This window comes from Talpa occidentalis, unplaced genomic scaffold (assembly GCF_014898055.3).
Source record: "Talpa occidentalis isolate TD23 unplaced genomic scaffold, MPIMG_talOcc4v2.1 talOcc4.8, whole genome shotgun sequence".
In the NCBI taxonomy this organism is placed as follows: domain Eukaryota; kingdom Metazoa; phylum Chordata; class Mammalia; order Eulipotyphla; family Talpidae; genus Talpa; species Talpa occidentalis.
Window position 1 is genome coordinate 86,618,386 of NW_023605194.1, and position 17,641 is coordinate 86,636,026.

Sequence of the window (17,641 nt, forward strand, 5' to 3'; positions counted from 1 at the left end):
AATAAAAAATGGAGAGACAACATTAAAAAAAAAGATCAGAGTGTTAAGTTAGGGACACAGATTAAAAGCCAATACCTCATATCTAAAGAATTATAATTAATTCACTAAGCAGTGAAGGAGGCTTCCAAAAGCTGAGATTCTTTAATAAGTTTATATAAGCAGACAGGCAGAGTACTGGTATATAGCAGTGCTCAGTAAGTATTAATTGCATACATGAATGATAGGACATTTGAGGCAGTATATAAATTGTTATATAAGCAATGAGAACATAATTTTAGACAACTGATGCTGTAAATACACTTTATTCATCAAGGTCACCATCCATGTTTAGAATTATGAAACTTAATTTCCTGCTGTTAAAAAAATCAGAATTTAATTTCAAGATGTTTATAGAATTTTATGAGATTATTAAAATGCTAAATTTTGCCACTAAGATAAAGGAATTAAAAAGAGTAATGTGTTTACATGCATACCTATTATATTTTATTCTGAAGGCATATTAACAGAAAAGATAATTTATATAAGACAGCATTATTTATACATTGAGTACTGGTTTTCTATATGCAAAAGTAGTTTCAGATATTTAACAAATATTTACTTAGCAACTACTATATTTCATGTACTACAGATACAAAGATATTTTTATTAAACTTCTAAAGAGTAATATTTTAAAAATGCAATACTATGAAAAAAGTTGCTTTCAAAAAAATATGCCCAAAGGGTTAGTTAAGTATCATGGTCAATGTGATTAAATCTGCATGAGTTGGGGAATGTTTTGTTTTGGAGGAGATGAATTAATACCAATTAAAAAGGCATAATATAAATCAATTTTTGTTTGGGCATATTTCAAATGTATTTAGCTATTTAATTTTTTCTGCATTAGTGTATGCTTAAAAGGAAGACCACAGTTTCCCCCAGTAAGTAGTGCACTGAAAATTTACAATATTATGATGTTAATGTTCAATTTAAATTTACATAAAATTAATAAGAACTGGTTCCTAATACACAGATTCTTCAGGAGCACTGTTATTCAATTACTTTAACTTAGAAGGTAATGAGGTATATTTCTATTTGTTCTTAGGTCTGCTTATGTGGAAGAAATCAACAATATAACTGAAAAACTTAAAAAAATTTACACTTAAAAATATTTATGAATAAAATATTTATTAAAAATTATACTACTATTTCATGCACTCTCATTTTAAAATGATAATATCTGTAAAAATTTATAACAAAAATTAACTGACTGACTTTTAAAATCACTTATTCAATCAACAGTAATCATTCATTATGTGAAATACTACCCTGAGAATTATGGGGAAGAGAAGGGTAACAAAGGCATAGTTTTCTCTCAAGAAATGTGCACTAGAAGAAATGTACAACAGTTTTCTATTGTACAACAGAAAACTAGACAGACAATAGATATTGGCAATTCAATACAAACAAACAAAAAAAAAAAAAGAGGGAGGGAATACCTCATTTATTCTACGACATTTCAATACACCGTTTATTCACTGGATCACCTATGACTGACATCCTGCTCCAAAATTTTTGTTTGTGAGATTCTTCCATGTTGTAGCACATTTTATTTCTGATTATTATATAGGATTCACTTATGTCACAATATTACAATATATTAAATCATCAGCTGCCCAAGAAATGATCCGAAATATGGTGATACATTTCAATACTGACAATTTGGTGGACTAGGACTTAGGACTGCAAATCTAATGACTATCTCTGCTCCACAATGGGAGTCTCAGCCCCGACACCAGAAAATGGTGTCACACACGAAACCCTACATGTTCATATCAAATCAAGTGACCTTCATAAAGCTGACCAATAGTCATATATCAATTTTTAAATCTATTGAGATTACTTTGTTTTTTTTATGCCCATAGAATAATAATTTTTGAAGGATTTTTATCCAACCCCAATTTATCCCTCAATAGGGAGTTCTTTTGCCACCCCATTATTGCTGCAATCTCTTATTTTTAGATGTATTTCAGAAGTTTAATTTTTTTGCTTGCATTCATATATTCTTTAGCCTTCTTTTCTTATAACAATGAAAATAAATTTTAAGAAGAGCAGTCTCGGACCTCCCTGGTGGTGCAAAGGGTTAAGACACAACCTATGAAGCTATCCACAGCCACTGCAGCACAAGTTCGATGCCTAGCCAGGGAGCTACCCACATGGTGCAGCAGACCTGCCTGGCTCACCCACTGTTCCCCTCAGCAGTATACTTCAATCTGCCCGTTCTGTGTCCTACTCTGTCTCCAGTGAATCCTCTCACTCCCCACACCTCTGACCTGTAACCCAGTTCTTGGGTTACTGAAATACACTGCTGAGGGGAGCAGCAGGCAAGACAAGAGAGGTCTGCTGCTCCATGTGGGTTATACATATGCATAAATAAATAAATCTTTAAAAAAAAAAGAGCAGTCTCTCCATAATATTTTGAAGTCTCTTGCTCTCTCTCATCGGAAAGGTCACCTGGTGTTCTGTCCAATGCTAGTTTAATGGTGTAACTAGTCTGCTCCTACTGACCTCTTATACTCTCCAGTCTGCTAAATCTTCCTGAACTTATAACAAGCAATTTCATTAGCCCTGAGTCTAAAACGTACTGCTACTAAGACATGATATTTTTACTTTTATAGCTAATCTCATTCTTCAAATTATTTCTCCTCTATTTTTATGCTGATACTCCGAAAGGTGCTCCAATCTTTACCTCTCAATATCAAAAAATAAACTGAATTAAACACAAATTTTGATTGCACAAAATCTTAGTTTCCTAAATAGTATCACTAGGGTATCAGTGGTTTAAAGGCTGAGAAACCAACTTCACTCTTCTAGGGGTACAAAATATGTCACGGGGTTTATATCATGGCAGGATCTCTGAAGGTTGGATGGAGATTGATTTTGAAAAGCATATTTACAGGTAACCTTCTCTAAAAAGGCCTCTCTGGAATTGCTGATTTCCTCACCTCTTCTCAATGGAGAAGGCAGAAAGAATGGCATAACAGCCATACTTACCTTGACTGTAGCCTCCTAAGTGACCTTCCCCCAACCACTCTGTCTTAGCCTGTTATTTAAGAGGGGTTCTGAAGCCCTGTGAGCAAGTTATTTATTTTATGGGTCTCTCCCAGGGTTAAGGAGGTATGCATGGCAGTATTAAATTTCCATTTTTTATCTTATCTTCGAGTCCTGCCAAGAAAAACCCAGAGAAGTACAGAGGCTCTCATTTGTGCACCAACAGTCTCAAACAAAATGTATGGTTTCTGTAAAAGAAACTTCATTTCCTTGAAGTGGTCATTTTTCTATATTGGCAATATAACCTAAGTGACAATTCTGTGATATAATTATTATCTCTCTACTTATGAAAATAATTTACTCATTTCTTCTTGCTAGCTGTTACTAATCTAACACTTGAGAGTAATATACAGCTTTTTCTACTTAGCTTCGTTATATGGAACACTTTAAATAGTTCTTTAATTCTGAATCAACACCTATTTTAGAATTCCTCAACTTTGGGGCCTCCCTGGTGGTGCAAGGGATTAAGTCTCAGCACTATGAAGCTAGTGGCAGCCACTGCAGCATGAGTTCAATCCCCACCCAGGGAGCTGACCCACATGGAGCAGCAGACCTCTCTTGTCTTTCCCGCTGCTCCCCTCCGCAGTGTATTTCAGTAGATCCACCTGTTTTGCTCCCTACTCACTATGTCTCTGGTGAATACTCTCATCCCCCATACCTCTGGCCTACATTCCAGTTCTTGTATACATAAGTAAATAAAAATAAATCTTTAAAAAAAGATTAGTGCAAAGTTAGAAGTCTGGCTTGCAATAGATGTGATCTCAACTGAAATTATACAAATATAGACCATAATGTTGGACTTGAACTTGTAGGTGGTTATCAGAAATATGATTACCAAAAAAATTATTATATAATAATAATATAATAATTATATTATATAATATATAATTATATAATAATTTCTAATTAACTATTATATAGAAAACGTATGATCCCATGTTTTTATTCTTTTTTAAGCTTCTGTTTCCCTTAACAGTAATTACAAACTCTTCTTATTCATAATACTTTTTCCCCATTCAAAATCTATAGTGGTTTCATTTGAACACGACACTTTTAATAGACTCACACAAAGACTAGTATCTTTTCCCAAATTTTCAACTGCCATTGTTTCTCTGAAACTTAAATGAAATATAAGTAATTTTGAGAGTTGAGATTGACAAGACTTAGTATTTTAGATCCTAACTGGGTCCCTCAAATTGAGTAGTTTAGCAAATCTTTGTTGAATTTCATCAAAATATTAAGTTCGGAGCAACATACTTGAAATACAACCACTAATTCACAACTGTCAAATAAAATGGAAATTACTTCCTTTTGGAAAATAAGAAATTATTGTTTGGAGCTAGTGCTTAAAGAGTGGAAAGGACTGAATATATGGGTATAGTAAATGGGTGAGATGTAACAGTATTTGAAGGAAATCGCTCCTTGCTCTTGTAGTACATGCAAAATGTGTAAAGATTTTCTACAGGAAAAGAAAAAAATTAGTTTTAAAAAGCACATATTTACCACATTTGGATCACCTCTAAAATGCTAGACTATTCAATAAGCAATGAGAAACAATTTAAGATTGTGAATAAATGATGATGTAATCCTACGGAATTTTAGGTCAGAGTGGAGAAAGAGTGAAGCTAAGAAAATTGTTAATAGTTACATTAAAACAGTCCACTCAATTATAAGAACTTTTGAAACTAAGTGTTTTCAGTGGCTACTGAATGTAAGGCCCAAGTGCACGATATGAGGTGAACCATTTGGACACAAGGAGAGCATGGCATTAAGAATATAAACTGAAGAGAGAAACTGCCCAGATTAGACTCACCAGGGACCAGGCCCTAAAACATTATTACTTATCTAACAAAACCAAAGTTTACAAGTATTTAAAAAGGGATGACAGCTCCTTGTGAGAGGATTACATCAAGCGATATATGTGATGCTTTAAGCATCGTCCTTGGCACAAAGTTCAGCAAATGTTAGCTATCCTTATTATGACTATGTTCTTTTTAAGATGCTCAAATTCATCTTTGCTTATGCTTTGTTCCATACAAATAGCTCAAATAAATAAATCTTGGAAAGTACTATGTCACTGATGAATTTATTAGGAATCAAGTGACTGTAAAGGTCAGGTGTGAATAAATAGTTGATATGCAAATGATGAATTTGCATACTGAAGTTTAAATGACTGCAAATAATTTTTTTTTTTTAAATGGAAACCTCAGAAAGCTGAATGATTCTGAACAGAAGAGTTTAGGTTACTCAAGCTATTGACTCTATCACTGAGATACAAACAGAAGATAATTTACATCATAAAAAAGCTTTCACTGAAAATAATCATTTTTCTGAACAATTTTTAAATCAATATTATTTGAAAAATCTAAATGTGTTGTTTTTTCTATAGTCATCACACTTCTCTGCTTACTCTCTACATATAAACACTGCACATCTCAAGAGGTGCATGATGATGGATATTTTAGAGAGTGATCACATTTTTAGAATGTTTTTCAACACTGAATAAACAGAAACTTTATTTGTCTCCAGCATTTCTCTCTGAATATATCAGTGAATAGCTTAGTATTCAGGTGAAGCAGTTTCAATTTTGTAGGAAGTATTTACTTGGTTTTGGCACCTTATCTTTATTCTAGATAGTGTCTTTAAAAGTGTCAAAATTAAAGGGAAAGATTATTTCATGGATTATCATTTTTAGAAATAAACATATAAGAAAGTCAATAAGTCCATCTTTCTAATATGTTTCTAATATAGGTTTTGTATATTTCTAAACAATTTTTTTAAATGTGCTGGCTTTTAATTGCTTAAGAAATTGTGTGTCAAATACAGTCCAAAATCAAATACTGAGCAGACATGTAACATGAGAAAATAAATAATTTGCCAGCAACTCATTCTACCTTTTCCTTCGAGTGTACTCTTCACACACTTTAAATTTTGTTTTACATTTTCTTAACTCTATGATGTACTTACTTTTGAGCTTTACTCCCTCAAAGACTGCAACTTTACATGATATATCCAAATTATCTCTTCACAACTGTGTTTTCATTAATAATTATTAACTTTATCCTGTAATGCATTTTTTTCTAGTCATTTCTGAAAGCTGTTATTGTGTTGAAAGGAAATCCTAATTTTTATTTAAAATGAAAATCTCTAGTCAGTCCTATCCTGATATTTATCCCCAATTTAAATTTCAACCCAGCACTTATGCCTTTTAGTAAGTACTACCTTCCCATTTTGCTATATAATTTTTTTTGGCATCATTCTGGATGAGCTAGAAGACAGAAAACTAAAATTTCAGTTGCTGGAAAAGTCAAGACTTCCTTTTTGTTCCATGCATTTGCACACATTTTGGTTCAAGGATCTGATCATGATTTTCTCCCATAGGCTCCAAACTTCTTAAGATTTTCAGTGCAGCACAGGATTTCATGACAGCAGAGACAGAAAAAAGAGAATGTGGAGATTGGTTTTAAAAGCATCTTTCTGTCTGAAAAGTTGCAAACCTATATAGAATCATATACAGTGTTGTAAACCAATGCTACCTCAATTAAATGCATATATAATTAAGAAAAACAAACACTTATTTGCAAATATTTTGCCTGTAACCTCCTAAATGCAAGATCTGAGTTCCAAAGAACCAAAGTCTCGGCCAGATTGTTCGCAGCAGAAGAGATAGGACATACCCATTCCTCTAATGATGATGACACTTCAGGCCAAAAATATTCATATTAAATGTATATTCTTCCCTATACACAAAATATCATTGTCCTCTTTCTCAAGAGAAAAATCTACATTCTCATCTAATAACATCATCACATTCAAAACCCAGATATGGTATTTCTTGATGCAGACAAGTTCTAATTTAAAAGCCACTTTCTTTTGTCATCACCTATTAAATACTTGAAGGGGAGTAACTATAATGAACATCCCTAGAGTAAACAGGAAACAACAGAGTGTCAGCAGCCACTGGTCTGTAACTCTGATTAATTCTCATGGGGCCAACATGGTGGTGGTCCCCACATGAGGTGGGGCACTGTCTTAATTTGGTCCTGATTCTAATCCTTTGGTAAGATCCAAGTTTTGTCCATGTGACACAACTGTGGTCACATAGAACCTGGCTTTCAGTAGTGGCCCAACCCTTGATTAAGTGTTCTGATGTCACCATCTTGACAGTCTTAGTAATTTTACCTTTGAATTTGCACTTGTAAAAAATAAATAATAAAAAAGTGAAGTTTGGGCCTCTCTGGTGGCGCTAGGGGTTAAGTCTCAGCACTATGAAGCTCTCCGCAGTCACTGCAATACGAATTCAATCTCCAGCAAGGGAGCTACCCACATGGTGCAGCAGACCTCTCCTGTCTTGCCTGCTGCTCCCCTCAGCAGTGTCTTTCAGTACATCTGCCTGTTCTGCTCCCCACTCTGTCTCTGGTGAATCCTCTCACTCCCACCTCTGGCCTACACACCAGCTCTTGTGTGCATAAATAAATAAATCTTTAAAAAATATTAAAAAGTGAAGTCTAATTGCACAAAGGAGGATGGATGAAGGGACAGGGGCAGAGGAGAGAGCAAGGGAGCAGGAATCACATGTAAGCCCAGGCTTTGGGCAAGTTAGAGGACAGGAGGGCATTAAGGAGCACTGAGGGGAAATGAGCAATGGTCACCCAGCATATACCTGCCTGCTTGGGTGAGCAGGGCCTCGGGGCTCAGAGGAATGCCCAGGAGGACATGGACTGAGCATTCTGATGATGATGAGGGCACTGGCAGCAAAAGGAACAGCAGTGACAGGAGTGACTATGGCCCTTGGAAAGAGCAGGAGACTCACGTGGGACAGCACCAACCTCGAAGTCAGAGGTGATGGTGCCCAATTTTTTTCCCAGATCATTTGCACAAATATTCTTTGGAACAATACCACTGGCACACACAGTATATGTTGTCAGTACATTATTAAAAAACTAAAACATAGGCTTGAACAAATCAAAACTCAAAACTCAAACTCAGGTGAGGAAAGTTTTGTTTTTTTTTTTTTTTTTTTTTTAAGAAAATGACTGTTGCAATATGGGAAAAACTCTAACCTCAGAACCTGCAAGAAATGTAACATCCAACAGGGAAAACAAAAACAAAAAAAAAGCTTTGTTTTACAGACAGGGTGAGCAGAATGGATTCAATGGATTCAGAGGATTATGACAATTGAACAGAGGGCAATATTGAGATGTTTTACTAAAAAATACACATTTCTGTGATCAAAATGAGCTTTTAATATGTCTGTATGTCTGCATGAATAAGAGCGGGGGTGAATCATGAGTGAGTATCATGTAAAAAGGAGAGAAAAGCAAAAGCGTGACTAAGTTGGGTGGAACACAGCTTGTAAGCAATGGGTAACTATGAGGACTTGGTCTTTGCTATTGATCAAGACAAAATTTGTCTTTAAACACAATTAGGATAAAGAGAGTGAGCCACTCTAAGGTTGAAACCAGCTGATGAAGTTTTCGAGACTGGACTAGACTTCATGTCTCTAGTCTCCATAGATCAGAGTCTGAATATGAACGAGCATATTCTGAATGCGGTGTTATCAAGGGCTGTGGCCAGCAGACTGGGGTGATCTCACAGAAGGCAAAAATGAAGGGAAAATAAACTTAAGAATTCCTGCTATTTTTAATGTTTACATTTACAATTATATTCTATATTACACTCATTATTGTTTTATTTTCATCACTGCTGTGCTACTTCAATAAACTATTTTCTAGTCATTGACTTATTTTTAAGAATCAAACACTGATGTAAGATGATATCAACAGGGTGACAATTTAACAGGCAACAATAATAGCTCATTAATGATGTGATAATGAGGTGGGATGCATGGTGCTAACATGCACTAAAACGAGACGCAATGGCAACATTGTCTTTGTAGCACCTATACAATCTCAAGACCTCTGGTGAGTTCTATAGATCAAATTTAACAAGTAGAAATATTGACTATTCCTGAATTTTGGACATGTTCAAAGCAAAAACAATGCTGTAGTTCGAATTTTCTTTCTACTCTTGACATTACAAGTTACCTCAGGAATAACTTTCAAACCACAAAAACCACATCATAGGCTATGGATTCTGTTTGTTAAACAGTGCTTACAGAAAATTCCTTATAAACCTCTAGTATTCATTGATGTAGAATTAATCAAGGGTTCTGTTTAAATATTTTGGCAGCAAAAAATATCATAAATACTAGTGACTTAACCCTTAATCCAATGTGTTTCAATATTAAAAATGTAAAAGAACAAATGTCTTATGTTTGAAATGGTAGCTGTACCTATAATTAGACTTAACTGGATAATCAAAAAGTCTGTTTCAATCAAGTTTATTTAATTCCTTGGCCTTACTGGTAAACTCTGTGCAGACAGCACAATGACTTCATCTTTCCTGTATGTTTGATTATTTTAAATCATAATTTAGATTCCTATTACAATACCTAATGACTGGAAAATTCAATAGATTTTTTAAATGGATGAAAGGATGATAAAAATATTCCAAAATAAAATAGCTGGATGAACTACTATATCAATAAATTATTTTTATTTCATATTTACTCACCATATGGTTTATTTTCATTAGACATGTATTAATTCCCATGTCAAGAAACATTTCATAAGATATGAGAACTAAACATACAAAAGAAAACAAAATTTAGTGGTGCAAATATTCATTTGCCTATACAAATGTGCTAGAGAGCCTCCCTGTTGGTGCAAAGGATTAAGTCTCAGCACTATGAAGCTATCGGGGACCACTGCAGCACGACTTCAATCCCCAGACAGGGAGCTGACCCACATGGCACAGCAGACCTCTCCTGTCTTGCCTGCTGCTCCCCTCAGCAGTGTATTTCGGTAGATCTGCCTGTTCTACTCCTCACTCTGACTCTGGTGAATCCTCTAACTCCCACCCACCCTGTAACTACACCCCAGCTCTTATATGCATAAAATAAATAAAATAAATCTTTAAAAAAAACTCAAATGTGGTAGAGCAAAAACCCCACCATTTTCAAGTATGAATCTATTGTGGGTCTAACAGATTAATAGTATTGCCTAACAGAAGACCATTGCATTATCAAATGTATTTTAAAATAAGCCATATATTAGGCATATTCATTGTTTCAACTATTATCTTTTAATTAATGAATCCAATCTTTTAATTAATCCAATCTTTTAATGAATCCAATCTTTTATTTTTTATTTAGGTTCATTAACTTGATACAAGTGGCAAATCCTCTGCTTGATACATTTTTCTGCTTTAATATTATTACATATGCATTTTCAAAAGAAACAACTAGTTAAAGCTGTTTGTGTACCTCCCTCCTCTCTTTTAGATATTGGAATATTACATTCAAATAATCAATATCATATTTCATAATCACCTGGTACCTACACTATTTCTGTGATGTTTCATCATCCTATCCCTTCCCATTAGGTTAGCTTTTAAACACAGCCTTAGAAAGTACTTACTTGTTACATTGCAAACAGGAAGAAATAAATCACTTTCACTACTTGTCAAAAAAATTAAGGTAAAATATACAAAAATGGTACAGGCTACCATATTATCAGAATCCTTTTTAAAGACTTATTTTCCACTAGTTCTGGAAATAATAACATTTGAAATAAAAGGAAACAATTTTGACGACTGTAATTCTTACACATATCTGAGGTGGAAAATTAAAAAAAAAAACAAACAAACAAACCAAAACAAAACAAAACAGAAAACCTCAGTGCCAGTACTCAATTGTCTAATTTTAGTGTCTTATGCACTTTATTTAATACTAATAATAACAACAAAAAATGATAACACCCTTCAACCAATCATTGTATTATTTCTCTTCAAAGATAAACACCATTAACGCATAAATGTATGAGTGTTAAAGTAGTGGTCATTTAACCTTTCTGCTAGTCAGTTTATTCCTCTGAAAAATGAGGATTAAATAGAACTTAATCTTAAATTTCTGATAAGCATTAACGTAATCATTTAAAAAGCACAAGATTAGTCAGTATGAATAATAAAAGTGGTTTTTGTCAACATAACTGTGATAGGATTCTGGCTCACCTTCAACTTCATGAATTCATTGCTTCTTTCATAACCCTATATCCAAGAAAGCTTACTACCCTCAACTAATAATATTCACTGTGCATTTGGTGAAATTCTCACTGCTCTCTTTGTCAAAGGCAATAATGAATAACTCACTTATCAAACAATAGTTTATCAACATTCATATCACTTTGTCTAATCCTAATAATGTCACAAATAATATCACAAATCTTATCAGATGCCAAACAATAACTGACTTTGAAAGGCCAACCTCAAACTACCAGAATTCAGATGGCAAAGCCCTCTGCATGTCACAGTGACAACTTTGTCTTTTGGAACAATGCTCACTAAGAATGCATCAGAAAGGCTTTCCTCTTCACTATAGTCAACTCCATTTACTTTAACAACTTCTCTGGTGTTACTTTGGAGAGATCAAAGGCATTGTGAAGTATTAATCAGTTAATCAATCGATTAAAATAAAAATTATCTACATATTTCCACTGAGAAATAATTTCACTAAAGAAAATATTCAGACTTTCAGTACCTTTAAAATTAACTTAAAATAACTTAAAATTTCCTAACTGAATGATTTATGTCACTTTAAATTTTTATTAAAAATCAAGTAAATATTCACTGGGAATATGATCTCCTATTCTTCCTATTTTAGAAATTTTCCTCTACCCTGGATAAAGTTTCAGTATTATATTTCTTTCCTTGTGAAACAGTAACAAATTCCTATCATCCTCTAGATGACAAAATGATAGATAGTGTCCATTTACAGAGTCATAACATAATTGTCTCTGATGTCAAGGATCTTATAATCTCAAATCAGCCTTTCCTTCTTGCTTTAAGTTCTTGTACTTTTAAATATTTTAGAGATTAATTTATCTGCTTCCTGTTCTATCACAATAAATTATCAGATTGAGTCATTTCTCTCTGGATGCACTATGACCTCCACATCTTTAGATGTAAAAAATCAAACTTCAGATGGCAGCAGTCAGAACCTTTACATGGTTTATCATCATTGGAAACCCCCCCTCCAATTTCCCTCAGGACTAATTACAAAAAAATCAAGAGGTTTAGTGACTTTAATTAGTCAGTTATTCAGCATTTTTTCATAATTAAACAGGTCTGTAGCTACTACTCTATCACAAATATAATGAGGAAATAAATTACCTTTAAAAGCTGACCAGATTTAATAAGCAATTTCAATGAAAACTAGATTTATCTTGACTCCAGTAGTCAATGGGAATGACCAGCTCTTCATTTCAGATTTGTGGTATTCAGAGCTTCTCTAAATTGAACATAATCTACTTTAGCTGTAACATAATAATGGATTTTTGACCTGGTGATAAGAGTCTCAGTTGAAGTTTAGCAAAATCTATTGAATTAGTTAATATATTATAAAGAACAATTTTTTATTCAAATAATATATTACCACATTTCAAGAAACTTGATTATCTATATTTGTATGACAAAATATAAATCTAAAAGGAAAAGAGCATTAATAATTAACTACTATTCACAACTTCAGAGAAGAAAATGTTGGTATATAATTAAATTCAGAGATTCACTGACCTCAAATGAAGAGAAAACAATGATTAACTAATTTCTACCTGTCTATACTTTAAAAATGAACACTGACAGCTTTAACCACATGATTTACTCACTATTATTAATGCAAGTAAAATCAATAAAAGTTACCATTCAGGTAAAAACAAAAATTGTGCCCAACTTACATACAGAATTCAATACTTTAACAAGCACTTTCATATGTCTATATTAAAGTTGTGAAGGCTAATTATGAAGAAAATCAACACTGTTATCTTTTTTCTGAAAAAGCATTTTCTCTGACATAAACACTAGTAGTATTGTGAGCTATGTCAGAAGGAAAGATTATTCTTCAGCATGCGATACTAAAATAATTTACTAGTAATACAGGAGCTTAAAACACACTATCACATGTTTGTAGCTTTTGAAACATATTAGAAACCATGTCAGTGCATGGTGGTGCGATCTTACATACTTCAACATACCTGCACTATCTTCTAAGTCTTGGAGAAATGGAATTCACAAAGTTACATCCTAATTCAAGTAGTACTGTTATGAATTAGAGATATGATTTACATTTTAACCACCTCTACTTCACAGAGCAATAAAAGTAATTTAAGAAACATGTGATTTACTCCCTCTCTCAATGCCAAATGAATGTTATTTTTGAATTTCCATCTACTTCCATGTGTAGATATTAAATGTTCCTGCAATTTTCAACTTTTCAAAAGGATTGGAGGCCTGACAAAAATACAGATGTGTGTGTGTGAGAGAGAGAGAGACAGAGACAGAGACAGAGACAGAGAGAGCACATTTATAGGTTTTTTTATTTGTTTCAAGTGTTGTAAACTGAAGTCAGCATGCTGTGGACGGGGGAAGAAGGCAGTTAATTTGTTTTAATTTGTTATTGTACCATTTTTACTGACATACAACATTATACAGGTTTCTGTTATATTGTAATTAGGATTCTAGTTGCAGAGCTGGTTACCAGGGCTTTGAGGATGACCTCGTTTCTCTTTATCTTTCACTCTATCCCTCATGCCCTTTCCTTTTATGTTGTCTTATTTTCAAAAACCGTCACCCATCATGCCAGCTTAAGTCTGACAACTTGTCATGCCCTGATATACTTCAGTAGCTGACTGGTTCCTTTTCATTATTTCTAATCTGTGTGTTCTTAATAGTCAAAGGTTAGGTTTGTTATCCTTAAATGAGGCCTGTTTTTTTTTTAAATTTCGTCCTTAGGTAATAGGTATTGACAGAAAACTTACTTCTTGCCTGAAGTGAAGTGACTGCTGCCTTGGCTATTATCATTTTAGCCACTATCTCACTAAAATAATATTCTTCCTCCCCTTTGCTGCATCCTAATGGCTTACTCTGCTTTCCTAGATTTATTGGGATGTAACTGACATATAACACTGCATTAGTTTTAAATACATAACTATGCATACATCTTGAAATGATTACCAAAATAAGTTTTGTTACCATCCATCAGCTCATAGTTATAAGTTTTTCTTGTGATGAGATCTACTCTCATAGCAAGTTACAAATATACAACTGAGTATCATTAACTGCAGTCACCATGCTGTATATTACATTCCCAGAACTTATTTACCTTATAATAGACATTTGTACCTTTTGACTATTCTGTTCTATTTTGTCAGACAAAGATAAACAAATACTATATGACCTCATGCATATGTAAAATCAAAAAAAATAAAAACTCATAGATACAGAGAACAGATGGATGACTCCCACTTTACAATGGAATTTTGCATTGGCTGAGGAAACACACGAAATGGGTTTCAATCATATTATCCATTGTTTCCAGCTTCCCTGCCTTTTCTCATACAAACCTTTACTTTTTAAACACATTCAGGCCTCCTTGGTGGTACAAGGGGTTAAGTCTCAGCACTATCAAGCTATCAGAAGGCAATGCAACATGAGTTCGATCCCTGGCCAGCGAGCTGACCCACATGCAACAGCAGACCTCTCCTATCTCCCCTCGTACTCCCCTCAGCAGTGTATTTAAGTAAATCTGTCTGTTCTGCACCCCACTCTGTCTCTGGGGAATCCTCTCACCCCCTCTACCTCTGACCTACTTCTGGTCTTATATGCATAAATAAATAAAAATAAATAAATCTTTAAACACTAGAAGGCTTATGATAATCTTTTCCTCATACAACTTGATTCACTATCTCCAGGCACATTTTCTTCATAAAATCTGTCTCTCATTTCAGATGTGCCAAATACAATTATTTCTCTCTCTCTCTCTCTCTCTCTTTACTCTTATTTAATACTCCTGACATTTTGATATTTTCTCTGATATCATCAAAGCCTTTAGCATCAACAAATCTATAACATAAGCAACAAGAAACAATCCAGTTTACAGTAGCTAACTATTTTATTATGGCTCAATTTGGATTTATAATTGTCTAAAAAAATAAAATTCTCTATCTTCTTGTCCATAATACAAGTTACTTTAGGAAGCTACATTAATCATTGCCAACAAATTAGCCAGCATTAGTAATTTATATTTTCATCAAATAATCGACTTACAGGACGAAAACTGTCTTAATGAAATGTGAAGTCATAGATTCACTCACCAAACTGGGAAGTCAAGCAGTTCAGAATGTGGAGCTCAAACAAAATCACCAGGGTGGGTCCTGCCTCCCCAGCCATGCCCTCAGCCCCTTTCCTTGTTGGGAAGATGGGTTTCAGCCACACCATTCTTATTAATGCTTAAGCTCAGGGAAAACCAAACACAACAAAATGCCTCCTTTCTGATTGACTATTACATTAAAAGGCAGACATATGGTTATACTTGGTATTACTTCATGACATGCTTATCTCTAAAAACTTCATGCCCATGAGGCGAGACTTTCAGGATGAGTGCTGGAGAGTTGTGCTTTGCCAATGAAATGGTGTGCTTTTTCCAAAGAAAAGGTGACAATGTTCATGATGATATTGCTTGAAGTATTATGTTCAGAAAAACCTAAGTAGAGAATCCTGTAATAGGGAAGTAGATAAACTCCCTCTGGTAAACAGTGCTACACTCAGTGTATCACCTTTCAGGTGCTAGTAACTATCTATAGCAACTCCACACAGTGGATAACAGTTGAAGAGCAAACTAGTGAAAATAACGCATATCTCTCCAAAATGAGAAAGTTGTCTCCACATGTCTATGAAACTGTTATTAGCAATAGGTGAAGACTTTGTTATGAATCTTTAGTTTCATAGCACCTGACATATCATGTAAATACTCAATAAATCCTTCATAAGTCAATGACATAAATATAAAACATACAGATGGATAGAGATTAAAATTGATGCAAGAAAAACAAGATAATATATATAGAAACCTGGAAACTACCAAAAATAACTATTTTCAAAAGAGAGTTTAAATAATCTTAAAACCTATTGCAAATGAAGTTTTATTTGACTGGAATATATTAATCTGTCATTTTTCTTTGGATTGGTAGTACTCTTCAATATATAAAGTATATACGTGGACTTACTGTGTTGTGTTTCAAATGTCAATAAGAAAAATGAATTCTAAATTTTACTACATTCATTTGATTTAGTGTACTGTAAAAATCTCCACCATCCATTATGCTTTATTCACTAACTGCCTTAATGTAGCAATTAGAAGTCGATTAGAAATGTCCAGGAACAATAATACTTAAAGATCAATTAGGAACCCATGCTGCTAGGAAGATTAAATATTTACTAAAATAACAACAGCCTTGAAACTAATGGTTCAAACTTCATTACTTGAATACATTTTTTGAACTGCTATTTTCTGCCTCACTTCACTGTAATTGCAAAATGTAATAGTAGCAGTAAACGTTTCAGACTAAAGTACATAAAAGGAACAAAGCTTTTAGGTCATAATGACACTTGTTTAGATATTGTACACAGAATCACAAGTCCTTTTTGTACAACTTTATAAAGGTCTGATTGCAAAGAAAACTTGGTAATTATATTATTTAACACTAATTATATATAACGCAATTGTTGGAAAATAAAGCTACTAAGTGTGTTGCTCATTGAGAAAAAAACAAAATTGAAATGTGTTGGACTACACATTTTGCCTTAGTCATTTACATAGTAACAATAAAATGATTATGTGAAAATTAAGTCTCAAGTTTCTAAGGAAGTTGATTCCAAAACAAGTTTTACTTACAAAGTTTGTGCATTATTGCATAGGTTATAAAAAGACATTGAGTAGGATATAGGTAATTTTTAGTTATAACTTCGAGGGTGAGTTTAGTTCACATATATAGCAGAATGTTTCCTGAATATCCCAAGAATAAAACAGCAAAGAAAATCAAGTGAGTAACCAGATTAGACAAAACTGAACTGAAAGGACTTCATGACCAGGAAGGCGGACATCTATATATAAACATATAGCAAAACACACATACTTATGTACATACAATAGACATATGAAGAGATACCATGCTGCATAGATATTTAGGGAGGGATGGATCTTGGAAGGAGACTGTGGTCTTGCTGGGTTTTGGGGGGTGTGTGTGGGTGGGGGTGAAACCTAGTGGAAATATCCAGGAGGAGTCCAAATAAAATGGGTATTATCCTTATTTTCTTCCCTGGTTGCTTCTTTCAGGATGGAGAGGAGAATAAAGGTAATCAGAAGCTGCCCCCATAAAGACCCCACATTTGAAAAGACTGAGTATATTATTAACATAGCAAGATGATATTTTAAATTGAAGTGTTATACATGGTTAGACATTTTCAATAAAAATATTTTATATAAAATGGACAAACATGCTAAGTTGCAATGCCCCAGATTTTTATGTGTGTGTTAATATTCAACTTGATTCACTATTTTATTTTATTTTTTTAAGATTTATTTATTTTATGCATACAAGAGCTGGGGTACAGGCCAGAGATGCGGGGGATGACAGGATTCACCAGAGACAGAGTGGGG

At 33.7% G+C, this 17,641-nt stretch overlaps 1 long non-coding RNA gene across 2 annotated transcripts in view; it reads left to right on the forward strand.

Annotated features, from left to right (window-relative positions):
• The window catches only part of LOC129145032 (uncharacterized), a 73,897-nt gene that overhangs the window by 20,840 nt on the left and 35,416 nt on the right, over positions 1–17,641 (forward strand). Inside the window, exons 2-3 of one of the 2 annotated variants that reach the window (XR_008550020.1) lie at positions 15,252–15,349; positions 17,318–17,337. This is a non-coding gene — a long non-coding RNA (uncharacterized LOC129145032). Of the gene's footprint in view, positions 1–15,251; positions 15,350–17,317; positions 17,338–17,641 lie in introns of those variants that run through there. The other variant, XR_008550021.1, reaches the window with a different exon arrangement.